The following is a 17,434-nucleotide window of genomic DNA, read 5'->3' as shown; positions in this document are numbered from 1 at the left end:
ACATTTGAAGAGGTATAATGTGATTGGTCATAGTCAGCATGGATTGGTCAAAGGCAGGTTGTGCTCTGCCAGCCTGATTTTTTTTCGAGGATGGGACTGAACATGTTGATGAAGTTAGCGCAGTAGTTGTAGTGCAATTTGATTTCACCCAGCATTTGATAATGTATCCCGTGAAAGGAGACACGTGGCCCACGGAGACATTGCTTTGTGGATCCAGAACCGGCTTGCCCACAGAAGGCAAAGAGAGGTTGCAGTCGTGTCGTATTCTGCATGTGAGCCGGTGAACAGTGGAGTTCCTCAGCAATCTGTTCTTGGACCACAACTCTACGTGATTGCATGAATGATTTGGATGGAGATCTGGAGCTGTGGTTCTTAAATTTGCGGATGATACAAAGGTTCGGGGTGTTATAGATCCCCCCAATTATTAGGTCTGTCAGAGCTTACAGCTGGACATTCATAGGATGCAAATCTGGGCTGAGAAGTGGCAGATGGAATTCATCTCGGGTAAGCGTCAGGCCTTTACTTTTGTAGGTCAAATACGATGACAGAATATAGTATTAATGGTCAGACTCTTGGCAGTGCGGAGGATCAGAGAGATCTTTGGGTTCGAGTCCATGGGACACTCAAAGCAGCTCCACAGGTTGTCTCGGTGGTTACGAAAGCCTACAGTGTATTGGCCTTCATAAATCGTGAGAATGAGTTTATAAGCAGAGAGGCAATGCTGCAAATTTATAGGACCCCGGCCAGACGCAACCTGGAGGACTGTGTTCAGATCCGGTCGTCTCACTAAGGAAGGATGTGGAAACGATGGAAGGGATGCAGAGGAGATTTGCAAGGATGTTCCCTGGTTTCGCGTGCATGGCGTAGGAGAATAGGTTGAGTGAACTCGGCCAGTTTTCCTTGGAGAGACTGAGGATAAGAGACGACATGATGAGGTGTATCAAATGATGAGAGGCTTTGATCTTGTGGATGGTCAGAGGCTTTTTCCCAGGGCTGAAATGGATAGCGCTAGAGGGCTCTGCTGTAAGTTGCAAGGAAGGAGGTACAGAGGGGAATTCAGGAGCTTTCTTTTTTGTCCGGAGAGATATTGCGCAGAATGGGCTACCAGCGACGGTGGTGGAGTCTGATACGATAGGGTCTTTTAACAGTCTCCTGAGCAGGTACACGGAGTTCAGAAAAATAGAGAGGTTTGTGTAACCCTAGGAAGTTTGAAGGTAAGGACATGTTCACATAGTTTGTCGGCCGAAGCGCCTGTATTGTGCTGTAAACATTCTCTGTTTCTATGACCGCTGGCTGGAGTGGACTGAGGATCGTGAGTCCGAGGGTCGCAAACGCTCGGGAGTGGACGACGGGAACGAATGGACGACATTGTGAGCTCCGAAGTTTGCACACTGGACTTTCTCATGAGAATGTACTTTTATATGTTGCTTTCCAAACCACATAGTCAAATTGTAAAGCTGATTATTTTGCACTCATATTGTGTACTCTTTGTAAACATCATACAGCATACACCCAAACGATATTTCATAAGTTTCTCGGGCCAGGGGCTACCATCACCCAGAAGAAGCAGCGAGCCGAAACGATAATGACATTCCCACTGATTGGTATTTCTTGTAAGCCCAGTCTTTAGCTTTTACAAGAGATTTGAGGTCCATTTTCGGCCAAAATAGAATACTTCTTAAGTACTGAGAACTTCTTCATTTTTGAAATAAACATGCCCTGCACCTTCCTCATTTTTTCCACAAACGAAAGCCATTGTTGCTCTGCTGACAACCCTTGCAGATGTGGTTGCAGAAATGGTAGATGAATTCAACCCGGAGAAATAGAATGATATAGCACACTATTAAAGACAAGACAGTGTCGATGAGCAGAGGGATCTTATGGGACTTGTTCGTAGCGCCTTGACCGTGGCTCCACAGTTTTCAGACTATATGAGGGTAAGTGGAGGGGAAGATAGTTCTGGGGAAGTAGACAAAATACAGAAGTACTTCTACAGGGCAAAGATATGGCAGATGCACGGCTGTGCTGGAACATGTATGGTCATGCTTTAGGAGATATTAAAATGGTTGATTATTTTTATAAATGGACAGAAAACACACAAAAAAAACAGAGATTCACGAGGAATTTAAAGCCACTGTGTGGGATTCCCTAAAGGATAATATGCAGGCTGAACTTAGGGATCTACATCAGCCCCTCAGCCCATAATGCTGTACCGATGATGTAACCTTCTCAGGTTGAGTCTATGGTGAGGAGGGCAAATGCGTGTCAACATTTCGACTCCAATATAAAAGGAACGGAGTGATGCTGAGACTTTATAAAGAATTGGTGAGGCCTCACGTGGAGTATTGTGAACAATTTTGGGCCTCTTATTCAGAAAGATGGTGCTTAATTTAGAGAGGATTCCGCCTTAAATACATCCAATGACTTGACCTCCTCTGCCGCCTGTGGCAACAGTTTCCACCAATTCACCACCCTGTGGCTATAAAAAAAATATTGGCATCTCTGTTCTAAATGGCGCCCTTCAATCCATAAGTCATGTTCACTCGCAAAAGACTCCCCCACTATGGACAAACAGCTTTGCCACAACCACTCTGTCCATGCCTTTCAACATTCAAATCTTTCTATGATTTCCTCTCATTCTTCTAAATCCAAGGAGTACAGTCCAAGCGCGGTCAAACGTTCCTCATATGTTCACCCTCTCATCCCGGAATTATTCTAGTGAATATTCTCTGAACTCTCTCCAAAGTCAGCTCGTCCTTTCTTTAATAAGCAGCCCAAAACTGCACTCAGTACTCCAAGTGAGGTCTTACCAGTACGGTATAGAGCCTAAACATCACACCCCTGCTCCTATACACTATTCCTCTCGAAATGAATGCCAACATTGCATAGGCCTTCTTCACCACCGACTTAACCTGGAGGTTAACCTTAAGGGTATCCTGCACGAGGACTCCCAATTCTCATTGCATCTCAGAACGTTGAATTTTCTCCCCATTTAAGTAATATTTTGCCAGTTTATATCTACTACCAAAGTCCATGAACATACAATTTCCAAACATCGTATTTCATTTGCCACTTCTTTCCCCATTCTCCCCATCTATCCGTGTTTCTAAAGAATCCGTGTTTCCTCAGCACTGTCGACCCCTCCAACCATCTTTGTATCATTAGCAAACTTTGCCGGAAAGTAATCTATTTCATAATCCAAATCGTTGAAATACAACGTAAAAAGAAGCGGCCACAACACGGACCCCAGTGGAACACCACTGGTAAACAGCAGCCAACCAGAAATGGATCCCTTTATTGCCGCTCTCTGTTTCTTGCCAATCAGCCAAAGTTCTGTCCATGCATCTAACTTTCCCGTAACTCCATATGCTCTTATCTTGTTTAGCAGGCTCATGTGCGGCACCTTCTCAGAGGCCTTGTGAAAATCCAAATAAGAACATCCACTGCATCTCCCTTGTCTAGCCTATTTGATTTTTCCTCATACACAGTGGATATCCCGCTGCAATCTCTGACAGCCCTCCACACCATCCACAACACCTCCAACTTATGTGTCATCAGCAAACTTGCTAACCCATCCATCCACTTCCTCATTCAGGTAATTTATATAAATCACCAAGAGTAAGGGTCAAAGAACAACTCCCTGAGGCACTCTACTGGTCACCGACCTCCAAGCAGAATATGACCGTTCTACTGTTTGCCTTCTATGGGCAAGCCATTTCTGGATCCGCAAAGAAATGTCCCCTTGAATCCCATGCCTCCTTTCTTTATCAATAAGTCTTGCATGGGGTACCTTATCAAATGCCTTGCCGAAATCCTTTAATACCAACTCTACTGCTGTTCCTTCATCAATGTGTTTAGTCACTTCCTCAAAAAAAAAAAATCAATCAGGCTCGTAAGACACGTCCTGCCTTTGACTAAGTTAAGTTGTCTATTGCTAAACATATTATACCTCGCCAAATGTGCATAAATGCTGCTTCTTAGCATCTGCTCCATGAACTAACCAACCACTGTGATAAGGCTCACTGGTCAAAAATTGCTGGGTTACATCTACCCACTTTCCGTGATAAAGGAACAACATTTGCAACCCACCAATCCTCCGGAAACTCGCCCGTCCCCATTATTGATCCAAATATCATCACCACAGGCTCAGCAACCTCCTCACCTGCCTCCCAGAGTAGACTTGGCTACATCTCATCCGGTCCCAGCGTCCTATCCAAATGATCCTTTCCAAAATCTCCAGCAAATTCGCCCTCTGCGTGCTCAAGCTTCTCAGACTGCTGCAAGTCATCACTACTATCACCAAGATCCTTTTCCAATGAGAATACTGAATCAAAGTATTCATTTACTTTACTATATCTTCCGTTTTCACACATACGGTACCAGTGTCACACTTGATAGGCCCTATACTATCACGTCTTATGCTGTTAATCTTCACATACTTCTAGAAAGTATAGGGTTTTCATTTAACCTTCCCGTCCGAGGTCTTCTGGCTCACCTAATTACCTTCTTTAACTCCTTCCTGTTAGACATAATCTTCTAGATCTCTAACATTACCTATCTCTCTGAAACTTTTGAATCTTTTTTTTACTTCTTGACTAGATTTATTACAGCCTTTGTACATCAGTTCTTGCACCCCACCATAACTTGCCCGTCTCCTCACAAATATCCCCTGATCATTTGCCAAATTTCTTCGGTACTTTTCCCTGATAAAGTCTCCATACTAAGCGCCCATTTTCCTGCTTGATAGCCTCCGAATTGCCCTTATTTCAATTAAACGCTTTTCTAAGTGTCTCTTCCTATCTCTCTCCAATGCCATTGTAAAGGAAATAGAATTATGATCAGTATCTCCAGAATGCTCTCCCACTGAGAGATCTGACACCTAACCCGGTTCATTTCCCAATACCAAATCGAGTATATGCTCTCCTCCTGTAGGCGTATCTACATATTGTGTCAGGAAACCTTCCGGAACACACCTATCAGAGTACAACCCATCTAAACCCGTTGCTCCTGGGAGTTGCCAATCGATATTTGGGAAATTAATATCTCCCATCGCGACTACTCTGTTATTATTACACCTTTCCAGCATCTGTTTCTCTATCTGCTCCTCGATATTCCTGCCAGCATTGGGCGCCCTATAAAAAAAACACCCAGTAAGGTTGTTGACCACTTCCTGTTCCCAATCTTGAACATAAGTGTCTCCGTAGATAATTCCGCCATGGCATCGTCCTTTTCTGCAACTCTGTCAGCTATCTCTGATCAACGGTGCCACGCCTGAACCTCTTTTGCCTCCCTCTCTATCATTTTTGAAATATCTAAATCTCGTCACTTGAAGTATCCATTCCTGTCCCTGAGTCATCCAAGTCTCCGCAATAGCCGCCACATCATATCTCCAAAGGATTTCCTACACAGTTTGAACGGGGCACGAATGCGCAAACGCGTGAAAGTCGACCCGTGAGGCAGCGGAAGATTTTGAAAAACGAACAGGTTAACGGAACGGGCGACGTAATGGAGGGAGACAGAGTATGAAAGCTTTGGCTCGAGAAGCTTCGGCGAGCAGAGGCTGAGAATCAGCTTCACTCCAACTGAGGTAAGGCCAGGTAAGCTATTTTATAGCTCCAATTAACTTAGGATTAGTTAGGGCAGTTTAGTACTCTGTTTGCAGTGCGTGGGACGTCAGGGCGAGCGGAATTGTCCCTGATGACTACACCTGTAAAAGGTGCATCCAGCTGCATCTCCTGACAAACCGAGTTAGGGAACTAGAGCTGGAGCTGGAACTGGATAAACTTGGAACATTCAAGAGACAGAGGATTCAATAAACATTCAATAAACCGTTACAGGGAGATAGTCACCCCTAAGAGTTAGGAGACAGGTAGATGGGTGACTGTGAGGAGAGGGAAGGTGATTAGACAGTATGATCAGAGCACCCCTGTGGCCGTTCCTACCAACAATAAGTATACCGTTTTGGATACTTTTGGTGGGGACGACCTACCAGGGCCAAGCTAATGTGTTTGCGTCTCTGGCACCGAGACTGGACCCTCAGCTCAGAAGAGGGAAAAGAGGAGAGCTGTAGTGATAGTGGATTCGATAGTTGGGTCGACAGACAGGAGGTTCTGCGGAAGAGATCGAGAATCCCGGATGATATGTTGCCTCCCTGGGGCCAGGGTCCGCGATATCTCGGATCGAGTTCTCAGTATTCTCAAGAGGGAGTGTGAGGAGCCGGATGTCGTGGTCTGTGTACGGACAGATGACGTGGATAAGAAGAAAAGAAAATAAAACTCTGCAAAGAGAGTTTAGGGAGTTAGGTGAAAAATTGAAGGACAGGACCTCCAGGATTGCAATCTCAGGATTGCTACCCCTGCCACGTGCTACTGAGGCCAGAAATAGAAAGATAATGCAGATACATACGTGGCTAAGTTGTTGGTGCAGGAAGGAAAGCTTCGTGTTTCTGGACAACTGGGTCTTGTTCCAGGGATGTTTGGACTTGTTCCAACGGGACGGGTTGCACCTGAACTGGTGTGGGACTAACATCTTTGCGGGAAGGATTGCTAGAGCTGCTCTGGGGGGTTTAAACTAGATTTTCAGGGGGAAGAGAACCAGAGTGTTGGAGCAGATAGTGAGGTGGACAAGGATAAATATCATGCGAGTAAGTAAAACCAGATCTAGCATATAAAGAGGTTTTAAGGGAAGTGAAGTAGAATAAAGGGTGTTAATTTAGTACGTTAGAACGGCTCAATAGATTTGGCTGGCACCAGGACAGGAATGGATTCACAATACTACTGCATTTCAGTGCTTTAAAAGGGATAGATGCGGGGAGGAGGCGGGAGGTGAGGAGGGCAGTATTACCAGTTAGGGATACTATTACAGCTTCAGAAAATGTGAGAAATGAAGCAGGATCCTCTTTTGAGTTAATATGGGTGGAAGCCAGGATCAGGAAGAGAGCAGTTACTCTATTGGGGGTATTCAATAGGCCCCCTGGTAGTTGCAGAGAAACCGAGGAGCAGATTGGTAGGCAAATTTTGGATAGGTTCAAAAATAACAGGGTTGTTATCATGGGTGACTTTAACTTCCCTAATATTGATTGCCACCTGATTAGTTCCAATGGTTTAGAGGGGACAGAGTTTGTCAAGTGCGCCCAGAACGTATTCCTGTCACACTATATTGACAGGACGATTAGGAGGAATTTTGTGTTGAATCTAGTATTGGTTAAAGAACCGGGTCAGGTCACAGATCTCTCAGTGGGTGAGCATCTGTAGGACAGTGACACCTCTCCCTGGCCTGTAACATTACCATGGAAGTGGTCAGAATCAGAGAGGACAGGCCTTTTTGTTTGATTGGGGAAGGGCAAATTATGAGGCTCTAAGGCTAGAACTTGAGGGTGTGAATTGGGAAGATGCTTTTACTGATAAATGTACTATGGACATGTGGTCGATGTTTAGGGATCTCTTGCAATATGTTAGTGATAAATTTGTCCCAGTCAGGAAGATATAGAATGTTAAGGGAAAGGAACGGTGGGTGACAAGTGTGGTGCAGAATCTAATCAGATGGAAGAAGGCAGCATAAGTGAGGTTTAGGAAGCAAGGATCAGATGAGTCTATTGAGAGTAACAATAAAGGAGCTTAAAATGGGCTGAGGAAAGCAAGAAGGAGGTATGAGATGTCCTTGGCGAGGAGGGTAAAATAATCCACAAGGCATTCTTCAATTATGTAAAGAACAAAAGGATATCAGGAGTGAAGGTAGGACCGATTAGAGATAAAAGTGGGAAGATGTGCTTGGCGGCGGTGGAAATGTGCGACGTCCTCAATAAATACTTCTCTTCGGTATTCACCACTGCGAGGGAACTTGGTGACGGTGAGGACTATATGAGTGAGTTTGATGTTCTCGAGCAAGTTGATATTAAGGGAGAGGAGGTGTTGGAGTTGTTAAAATACATTAGGACAAATAGGTCCAAGGGCCTGACGGAATATTTCCCAGGCTGCTCCACGAGGACATTTGATAAGATACCAAACGGTAGGCTTATTCAGAATATCAGAAGGCCTGGGATCCAGGGAAGTTTGACAAGGTGGATTCAGAATTGGTTTCCCTGCAGAAAGCCGAGTATCGAAGTGGAGGGAGTACGTTCGGATTAGACATTTGTGACTCGTGGAGTCCCCCCAGGATCGGTTCTGGGACTCCTACTGCTCGTGATTTTTATTAACGACATGTATGTGGGGTAGAAGAATTGGTTTGCAAGTTTGCAGACGACACAGAGTTTTTTGGTGTTCTAGATAGTATAGAGGATTGTCGAAGATTGCAGAGACAGTGATAAGATGTAATACTGGGATGAAGATAGACAATAGAAAATAGTTGCAGGAGTAGGCCGTTCGGCCTCTCGAGGCAGCACCGCTATACATTATGATCTTGGTTGATCATCCAATCAATAACCTGCTCCTCCCTTCTCACCATATCCATTGAGTCTGCTATCAGTAAAAGCACCATCTAACTCTTTCCTGAAAGCATCCAGAGAATTGGCCTCCACTGCCTTTTGAGGCACAGCATTCCATAGAACCACAACTCGTTGGGTGTAAAACTTTTTTTTCCTGAACTCCGTTCTAAATGGCCTACTCCTTATTCCTGAACTGTGGCTTCTGGTTCTGGAGACTCCCAACATCGCTAATATATTTCCTGCCTCGAATGTGTACAATCCCTTAATAATCATATATGTTTCAATCAGATCCCCTCTCATCCTTCTAAATTCCAGTGTATAGAAGCCCAGTCGCTCCAATCGTTCAACACCTGACAGTCCCGCAAACCCGGGAATCAACCTCGTGAACCTACGCTGCACTCCCTCAATAGCAAAAATGTCCTTCCTCAAATTTGGAAACCAAAACTGAAAGGAATACTCCAGGTGTGGTCTCCCCAGGGGCCTGTGCAACAGCAGAATGATCTCTTTGCTCCTGTACTCAACTCCCCTTGTTATGATGGCCAACATGCCGTTAGCTCTCTTCACTGCCTGCTGTACCTGCATGCTTACTTTCAGTGACTGATGTACAGAAACAGCTATATCTCGTTATCCTTCCCCGTTTCCTAACTTGACACCATTCAGATAGTATCCTGCCTTCCAGTTCGTGCCTGCAACGTGGATAACCTCACAGTTATCCACATTAAATTTCACCTGCCATGCAACCCACTCACCCAACCTGTCAAAATCACCCTAGAATCTCCTAACATATTCCTTATATTTCACACTGCCACATACATTTGTGTCATCTGCAAATTTCCTAATGTTACTTTTAATCCCTTCATCTAAATCATTAATGTATATTGTAAATAGATGTGGCCCCAGCAACGTGCCTTGCAGTACCCCACTAGTCACTGCCTGCCACTCTTAAAAGGACCCGTTAATCCTTACTCTTTGTTTCCTTTCTGCCAAACAATGTTCTATCCATGTTATTACCCTACCCCCAATACCATGTGTTCTAATATTGCCCACTTATCTCATATGTAGGACCTTATCGAAAACTTTCTAATAGTCCAGTTGTACTACATCTTCTGGCTCTCCCTTGTCTAGTTTCATAGTTACATCCTCAAAAAAATCCAGAATATTCGTCAAGCATGATTTCCCCTTAATAAATCCATGCTGATTCAGACCTATATTCTTACAGCTTTCCAAATGTGCCGCAATTTCATCTTTTATAAGTGACTCCAGCATTTTCCCTACCACTGCTGTCAGGCGAACTGGTCTATAATTCCTTGTTTTCTCTCTCCCTCCCATCTTTGAAAGTGGGATAACACTAGCTACCCTCCAATCCACAGGAACTAACCCTGAATCTATAGAACATTGGAAAATGATTAGCAATGCGTCCATGATTTCTAGAGCCACCTCCTTAACCCTGCAGCACTGGGGATGCAGACCGTCAGGTCCTGGGAATTTTTCAGCCTTCAGTCCCATCAGTCTACACAATACAATTTTCTGCCTAATGTGAATTTCCTTCATCTCCTTTGTTACCCTAGGTCTTCTGGCCACTATTGCATCTGGCAGATTGTCTCTGTCTTCCCTAGTGAAGACAGGTCCTAAGTACCTGTTCAACTCGTCTGCCATTTCCTTGCTCCCCATAATAAATTCACTCGTTTCTGTCTTCAAGGGTCCAACTTTGGTCTTAACTATTTTTTAATCTTTCCTCCTCACATAGCTAAAGAGGTTTTTACTATCCTCCTTTATATTCTTGGCTAGCTTATCTTCGTACCTCTTCTCTTCTCCCCGCTATCTTCTGTTGCTCTTTAACATTTTTCCAATCCTCTGGTTTCCCGCTCATATTTGAAACGTTATACTTCTCTTTTATTTTTATACTGTCCTTGACTTCCCTTGTTAGCTTCGGTCATCCCCTACTCCCCTTAGAATTTTTCTTCCTGTTTGGAATGAACTGACACTGCAGCTTCTGTATTATTCCCAGAAATACCTGACATTGTTGTTCCACTGTCATCTCAGCTACGGTATCCTTACAGTCAACTTTGGCTAGTTCCTCCCTCATGGCTCCATAGTCCCCTTTGTTCAACAGTAATACTGACACTTTCGATTTTCCCTTCTCCCTCTCAAATTGCAGATTAAAACATCATATTATCTTCACTACCTCCTAATGGCTCTTTTTCCTAGAGTTCCCTTAACAAATCTGGTTCATTACACAACATTAACGCCAGAATTGCTTTCTCCCTCGTAGGCCCCAGTAGAAGCTGCTCAAAAAATCTATCTCGGAGGCACTCCACAAATTTCCTTCCTTCAGGTCCAGTACCAACCTGATTTCCCCAGTCTACTGTTACGAAGGATAAACAACGCCGATGAGCAGAAGGGTACAGAGTTGCCCATATTTTTCCTCCCCTGGGAGAATTATAAACCGTTACTGTTGCTATGCTGCTAATGAGAAAACGTGATGGAAAATAAACATACTGAGACTGGAACATTTGCTTCAGATAAGGGAGAGATAACACCGGGAGGTAGAGACTTATTGTTTCAACATATTATGACTCCTGTAAGACTTATGGCTCCGGAGAGGGCTGTTTACTTGGTACCAATCTGTTCATTAAAATTCCTCAGTGGACATCCAGAGTGGGCTGGTTTGATGGACTAAGCCATTCAAAACTGATTGACACCTGAGACCACGTTTGTAGGGATAAAAGTGAGGTCTGGGGAGACACCCTTCAGACACACCAGGAGACACACCAGTGAGCACTGCTTAAGTGTTGGAACCTACGAGAAGGTGTGGGGCATCGGAGACCGAAAGAAGGATCGGTCAATTTTAACTCACAGTTTATAGCGAGGCCGGTGGGGGCTACTGTGTGTGTCCACCCTTGCTTGGGTGACGAGTCCTCTATAGAATACTATAGAAGAACGGCCTAGCTAAAGGCGAGAGGGGTTATACCTGAATGGTCATAACAACACATCGACGGATCAAGAACGTAAAGGAAGGTTTGACTGACTGTAGCTGTCACTGTTTGCTCGCCCTCTCCTTCTCTCTCTCTCTCTCTCTCTCTCTCTCTCTCTCTCTCTCTCTCTCTCTCTCTCTCTCTCTCTCTCTCTCTCTCCCCCTCCAACGGTTACAACAAAAGAACCAACAACTACCTCAGCCTACATGAACTGAACTGAACTTCATACTTTCCCATGTTAATTCATTATCCCTTAGACACCGATAGAGCTTGTTTATTATTGATCATTATTATACGCACACTTTTAGGTTTAGTATTGCTAACGTGTATTATCTGTATATTTGCATTGTTGATATTGATTTGTATATTTTACTAATAAACACTGCTTTGAAAATAGTACCATCAGACTGCAACGGATACTTCTATCTTTGCTGGTAAGACGCGCAGTTACGGGCTACGTAACACTACCTACATATTGAAATCCCCCATTACAACCGTAGCATTACCTTTGCAACATGCTAATTTTAGCTCTGAATTCAACTTGCAAACCTATATCCAGGCTACTATTTGGGAGCCTGTAGATAACTCTCATTAGGGTCTTTTTGTACTTACAATTTCTCAGTGCTCTCCATACAGACTCTACATCTCCTGATTCTATGTCAGCCCTCGCAAGGGACAAAATTTCATTTCTTACCAGCAGAGCCACCACACCAACTCTGCACACCTGTCTGTCGTTTGGATAGGACGTATACCCTTGTGTATTGATTTCCCAGTGGAAAGTGGCATATGCGTTCAACTCGGAGAAGTGTGAGGTGATAAACTTTGGAAGGACAAACTCCAAGGCAGAGGAGAAAGTAAATGACAGGTTACTTGGTAGTGTGGAAGAGCAGAGGAATCAGTGGGTGCATGTCCACAGATTCCTGACAGTTGTCTCACTGATTGATAGGGTAGTTAAGAAAGCTTATGGAGTGCTAGCTTTCATAAGTCGAGGGTCCGAGGTGTAGTATCGCGATGTAATGATGCAGCTCTATAAAACCCTGGTTAGGCCACACTTGGAGTACTGTGTCCAGTTCTGGTCTCCTCACTAGAGGAAGGATGTGGAAACATTGGAAAGGGTACAGAGTAGATTTACCAGGATGCTGTCTGGTTTAGAGAGTATGCATTCTGATCAGAGATTAAGGGAGATCGGGCTTTAGTCTTTGCAGAGAAGCAGGATGAGAGCAGACATGATAGAGGTATACAAGATATTAAGAGGAATAGACGGAGTGGGCAGCCAGCGTCTCTTCCCCAGGACACCACTGTTCAGTACAAGAGGACGTGGCTTTAAGGTAAAGGGAGGGAAGTTCAAGGGGGATAGTAGACGACGGTTTTCATTCATAGAGTTGTTGGTGCGTGGAATGCACTGTCTGAGTCACTGGTGGAGGCAGGTACACTTGTGAAATTTAACAGACTACTAGACAGGTATTTGGAAGAATTTAAGATGGGGGTTTATATGTGTGGCAGGGTTTAGGAGTAGGCACAACATCGTGGGCCGAAGGGCCTATACTGTGCTGTACCATTCTATGTTCTTTGTTGTAACATGGCCATACATTTATGATTCGTCATTTCCACACAGAAAGCCTCACTTAGAGGAATTTTAATGCCAGTCCTCCTGTCCACTGAGGTAACACTTTTCTCAGCCTGGTAATGTCACCACGCCTCCTTCAATTCCTTCCGCTTTCTCATGACTAAAAATAGGGAAACCCGAAATATAGTGTTCTCCTGCTTGCTCCTCCTACACCCAATTCTCAGCAATGGCTGCAATGTCATAATTCACAGTTTTGAATCATTCCCTCATCTCAGCCACCCGCCGTTCTTTAACATTTCCTGAAGTGAAACATACGGAGCTCAGGGCACCAGTCGCATTATGCATAAACTCTTGCTAACTGTCTTACCAACGTCTGTCTCCATATCGACTCCGCTGTTTGCTCAGGAGCTCTGAATCACGTCCCCCTGCAACTCGAGTTCAACAACTCTCCCAAAAACTCTCAGGCACAGTACTGACAAACCTTCCCGCTGGGATATCATTTTTTTTCCCAGTTGCAATGTAAATAGTTTTCCATCTCATCTATACAGATCACACCTTTCTTGGAAAAAAATACAATGTTTCCAAATTTTGGAGCCCTCCCATGTACACCACGTGCTAAACTGTATGGTCTTCCTATGTCTGGACACACTGTGACGGGTAGTGGTCCTGTCCTTTAATTTAATAGCCCTGACCTCACTTTGCAAAACCATCTTCCCAAACATACTCATTACATTTGTACATATATGCTGCTCACTCTCTCACAAGAATCATAGAGAAGGAATGGTGTGTGGAGAAAAGGGGAAGGAAGTCGAGGAGAGTGAGGCCACAGAAAGGGTGTTCAGATTGCAGCCGTTTGAGCAAAAGATGCGATTTACAAATTTCTTGCTCCCTATCTCTGATCGGAGTCTGGTTACACGCCGAAATCCACTGACCCATGAACAGTAGTCACAGACAGAGCAAGAATCCCTCCATAAAATCCCATCGCACACTCCTGGAAATATACACTGAGTAACGCTCCCTCCGCAACGACCCATAAAAACACTGCCGGGGTCAGACACAGAAAGTAGCTCCCTCCAGATTGTCCCAACACACACACGGGGATCTTATATGGCGTGAACCTCCGTCCACACCGTCCCAGCACACACTACCATGGTCCGATAAGCCGCGAAGCTCTCTAAATATTATCCCATCTCACTCTCGGGGTCAGACATGTGAAGTACCTCGCAGCACACCCTACTAGAATCAGAAAAAGAACGAAACCCCTCCTCCGGTTTCCCCACTCACCAATACACAACCTTTTGGCTTTCCAGTAGTCGTGAACTGTGTGTGTCACTCGGAGATGGTGTGTCTGTGTGAGCGGACTGTGTGCTGCCGTTAGCGGAAGGAAGGGGAGGAGAGAGGAGGCCAGGGAAAGGGTGGTGAGAATGCAAACACTGATGCAAGTGGTGTGGATCACCGAGATGGGGGAGGGGTGTATGGTTACGTACGGGATGTTGAAGTTGGCGAAGTGTGCAGGAGGGGGTTTGGATCACGGAGACGGGGTTGCATGTAAGCGAGTGATTGGTGACGGAGGAGGGAATGGTATACTGGAGACAGTGTGTTACGTGATGGGAAAAAGTGTAGGAGAGGGAGAGTTTGACAGATTTGTGGAGGGATTTTGCAGAGGGAGGGTGTGATACATTCGGGGTGAAGTGTTTCCGATTGTTTTCGAATTACAGTGCAGGTTAACTTTCTCTAAATATGACCTCCCTATCATACCCTCGGCTTCCCGAATGACCCTGAGTTCATCAGTTACATTTCCAGCTCCTCAACGCGGAGTGTTAGAAGCTACAGCTGGATGCACTTAAGACTATAAGACAATAAGCCATAGGAGCAGAGGTCTGTCATTCGGCCCATCGAACCTGCTCCGCCATTTTATCATGAACTGATCCATTCACCCTTTTATGCCCCCTCCCCCGCCTTCTCACTATAACCTTTGATGCCCTGGCTACTCAGATACCTATCAATCTCTGCCTTAAATACACCCAATGACTTGGCCTCCACTGCCGGCCGTGGCAACAAATTCCACCCTCTGGCTAAAAAAAATTCTTCGCATCTCTGTTCTGAATGGGCGCCCGTCAATCCTTCAATCATTCCCATTCGTAATAGATTCCCACCATGGGAAAAAAACTTTGCCACATCCACTCTGTCCATGCCTTTCAACATTCGAAATGTTTCTATGAGAACCCCGCTCATTCTTCTAAATCCCAAGGAGTACAGACCAAGAGCGGTCAACGTTCCTGATTTGTTAACCCTCTCATTCCCGGACTCATTCTAGTGAATGTTCTCTGAACCATCTCCAACGTCAGCACATCCTTTCTTAAATAAGGAGCCTAAAATTGCACAGAGTACTCCAAGTGTGTACTTACCAGTGTCTTGTAGAGCCTCAACATCACATCCCTGCTCCTATGCTCTGTTCCTCTAGAATCAGACAATAGTCAATAGACAATAGGTGCAGGAGTAGGCCATTCGTCTCTTCCAGCCTGCACCGCCATTCAATGTGATCCAGGCTGATCATCCACAATCAATAACCTGTCCCTCCCTTCTCATCATATCCCTTGACTCCGCTATGTTAAGAGCTCTGTCTAACTCTTTCTTGAAAGCATACAGAGAATTGGGCTCCACTGCATTCTGCGGCAGAACATTTTATCGATTCACAATTCTCTGGATGAAAAGGTTTTTTTCTGACCTAAGTTCTAAATGGTCTAACCCTTATTCTTATGCTGTGACCTATGGTTCTGGACTATCCCAATATCGGGAACATGTTTCCTGCATCAATCAGATCCACTCTCATCCTTCTAAATGAGAGGGTATACAAGCCCATTCGCTCCAGTCTTTCAACATACGACAGTCCCGCAAACCCGGAAATCAACCTCGTGAACCTAAGCTGCACTCCCTCAATAGAAATAATGTCCTTCCCCAAACTTGGAGACCAAAACTGAACACAATGCTCTAGGTGCGGTTTCACCTGCGCCCTGTGCAACTGCAGAAGGACCACTTTGCTCCTATACTCACCTCCCCTTGTTATGAAGGCCACCATGCCATTAGCTTTATTCACAGCCTGCTGTACCTGCATGATTATTTTCCGTGTCTGATAAATAAGAACACCTCGATTTCCTTTTTCCCTTTTTCCTAACTTGACACCATTTAGATCGTAATCTGTCTTCCTGATCTTGCCACCGAATAGGATAACCTCACCTGTATCCACATTATACTGCATCCGCCATGCAACTACCCACACACCCAACCTGTCCAAATCACCCTGCATTCTTCTAACATCCTCCTCATATTTCACACTGCCACCCAACTTAGTGTTATCTGCAAATGTGCTAATGTTACTTTTAATCCCTTCATCTGAATCGTTAATGTATATTGTAAATAGCTGCGAACCTGCACAGAGCCTTGCAGTACCCCTCTAGTCACAGTTTGCCATTCTGAAAATGACCCGTTAATCCCTACTCTTTGTTTCCTGTCAGCAAACCAATTTTATATCTATGTTGGTACTTTACCCCCAAAACCGTGTGCTCTATTATTGCCCACTAATTTCCTTGAGAACGCCGTTCAGGCAGTTTGTGGAGGTAGCTTCACTCCGTGCGACTACGGGAGTACGGGAGTGTGGTATGGGATGGTCTGGAGGAAGTTACACTCTGTGCCTGACCTCAGGGCGAGATCTTCACTCTGGGTCTGACCCCGGGGCTGTGTGATGGAACAATGTGAACGGAGTTTCATACTGTCTCTGATTTCAAACTGTCTCTGACCCAGGTCGTGATTGTTCGGACCGTCCAGTGGTTCATGTTCTCTCTCTCTCTCTCTCTCTCTCTCTCTCTCTCTCTCTCTCTCTTTCCTTCCTTGAGAGTAGGAGCTGGGGAATGGGGAATTTTACCTTACCTTTCCGCTGTTCAACAGTTGGCAGATTAATTTACTTTCGGGGATAGAGCTGCTGTGTTTGAGGATGCAAATATTCTTGTGACAGGTGGTCTGGCATAGGTCCAGAAGGGAATTCGCGATTATCCTGGATTCGTGGTTCGAATACATCTCAAGGACATTTAGTCGATATTGGCACCTGTACCTGTTAATCTCCTGATATTGTTCCCAAAGTGTCTGCTGCAATCGATCGGAAATGATCGGAGAGTGAAAACTCTCTGTCAAGAAGAAAAAAAAAAGCTTATGAAAGGTCAATAGAGCTAGGTAATGTTGGAGATCTAGAAGTTTAAAAAGGCTAATAGGAAGGAGCTTATGAGGGAAATTAGGTGAGCCAGAAGGGGCCATGTGAAATCTTGGCGGGCAGGATTAAGAAAAACCCCTAGGCATTCTACAAGTACATGAGGAGCAGGAGGATAAAACGTGAAAGAATAGGACTTCTCAAGTGTGACAGTGGAAAGGTGTGCAAGAAACCGCAGAAATGGCAGAGGTACTTAATGAATAATTTGC

The 17,434-nt window shown here is 44.8% G+C and overlaps 1 long non-coding RNA gene across 1 annotated transcript in view; it reads right to left on the bottom strand.

The window, feature by feature from the left end:
* LOC132390474 (uncharacterized) overlaps positions 1 to 17,434 on the bottom strand; it is a 28,948-nt gene that overhangs the window by 4,419 nt on the left and 7,095 nt on the right. The window contains exon 3 of the long non-coding RNA XR_009510916.1: positions 16,892 to 17,145. This is a non-coding gene — a long non-coding RNA (uncharacterized LOC132390474). The remainder of the gene's footprint in view (positions 1 to 16,891; positions 17,146 to 17,434) is intronic.

The sequence above is a fragment of the Hypanus sabinus genome, unplaced genomic scaffold (genome assembly GCF_030144855.1).
Source record: "Hypanus sabinus isolate sHypSab1 unplaced genomic scaffold, sHypSab1.hap1 scaffold_918, whole genome shotgun sequence".
Taxonomy (NCBI): domain Eukaryota; kingdom Metazoa; phylum Chordata; class Chondrichthyes; order Myliobatiformes; family Dasyatidae; genus Hypanus; species Hypanus sabinus.
Note: the sequence above shows the minus strand (reverse complement) of the source record. Positions and strands in the feature narration are given on the sequence as shown.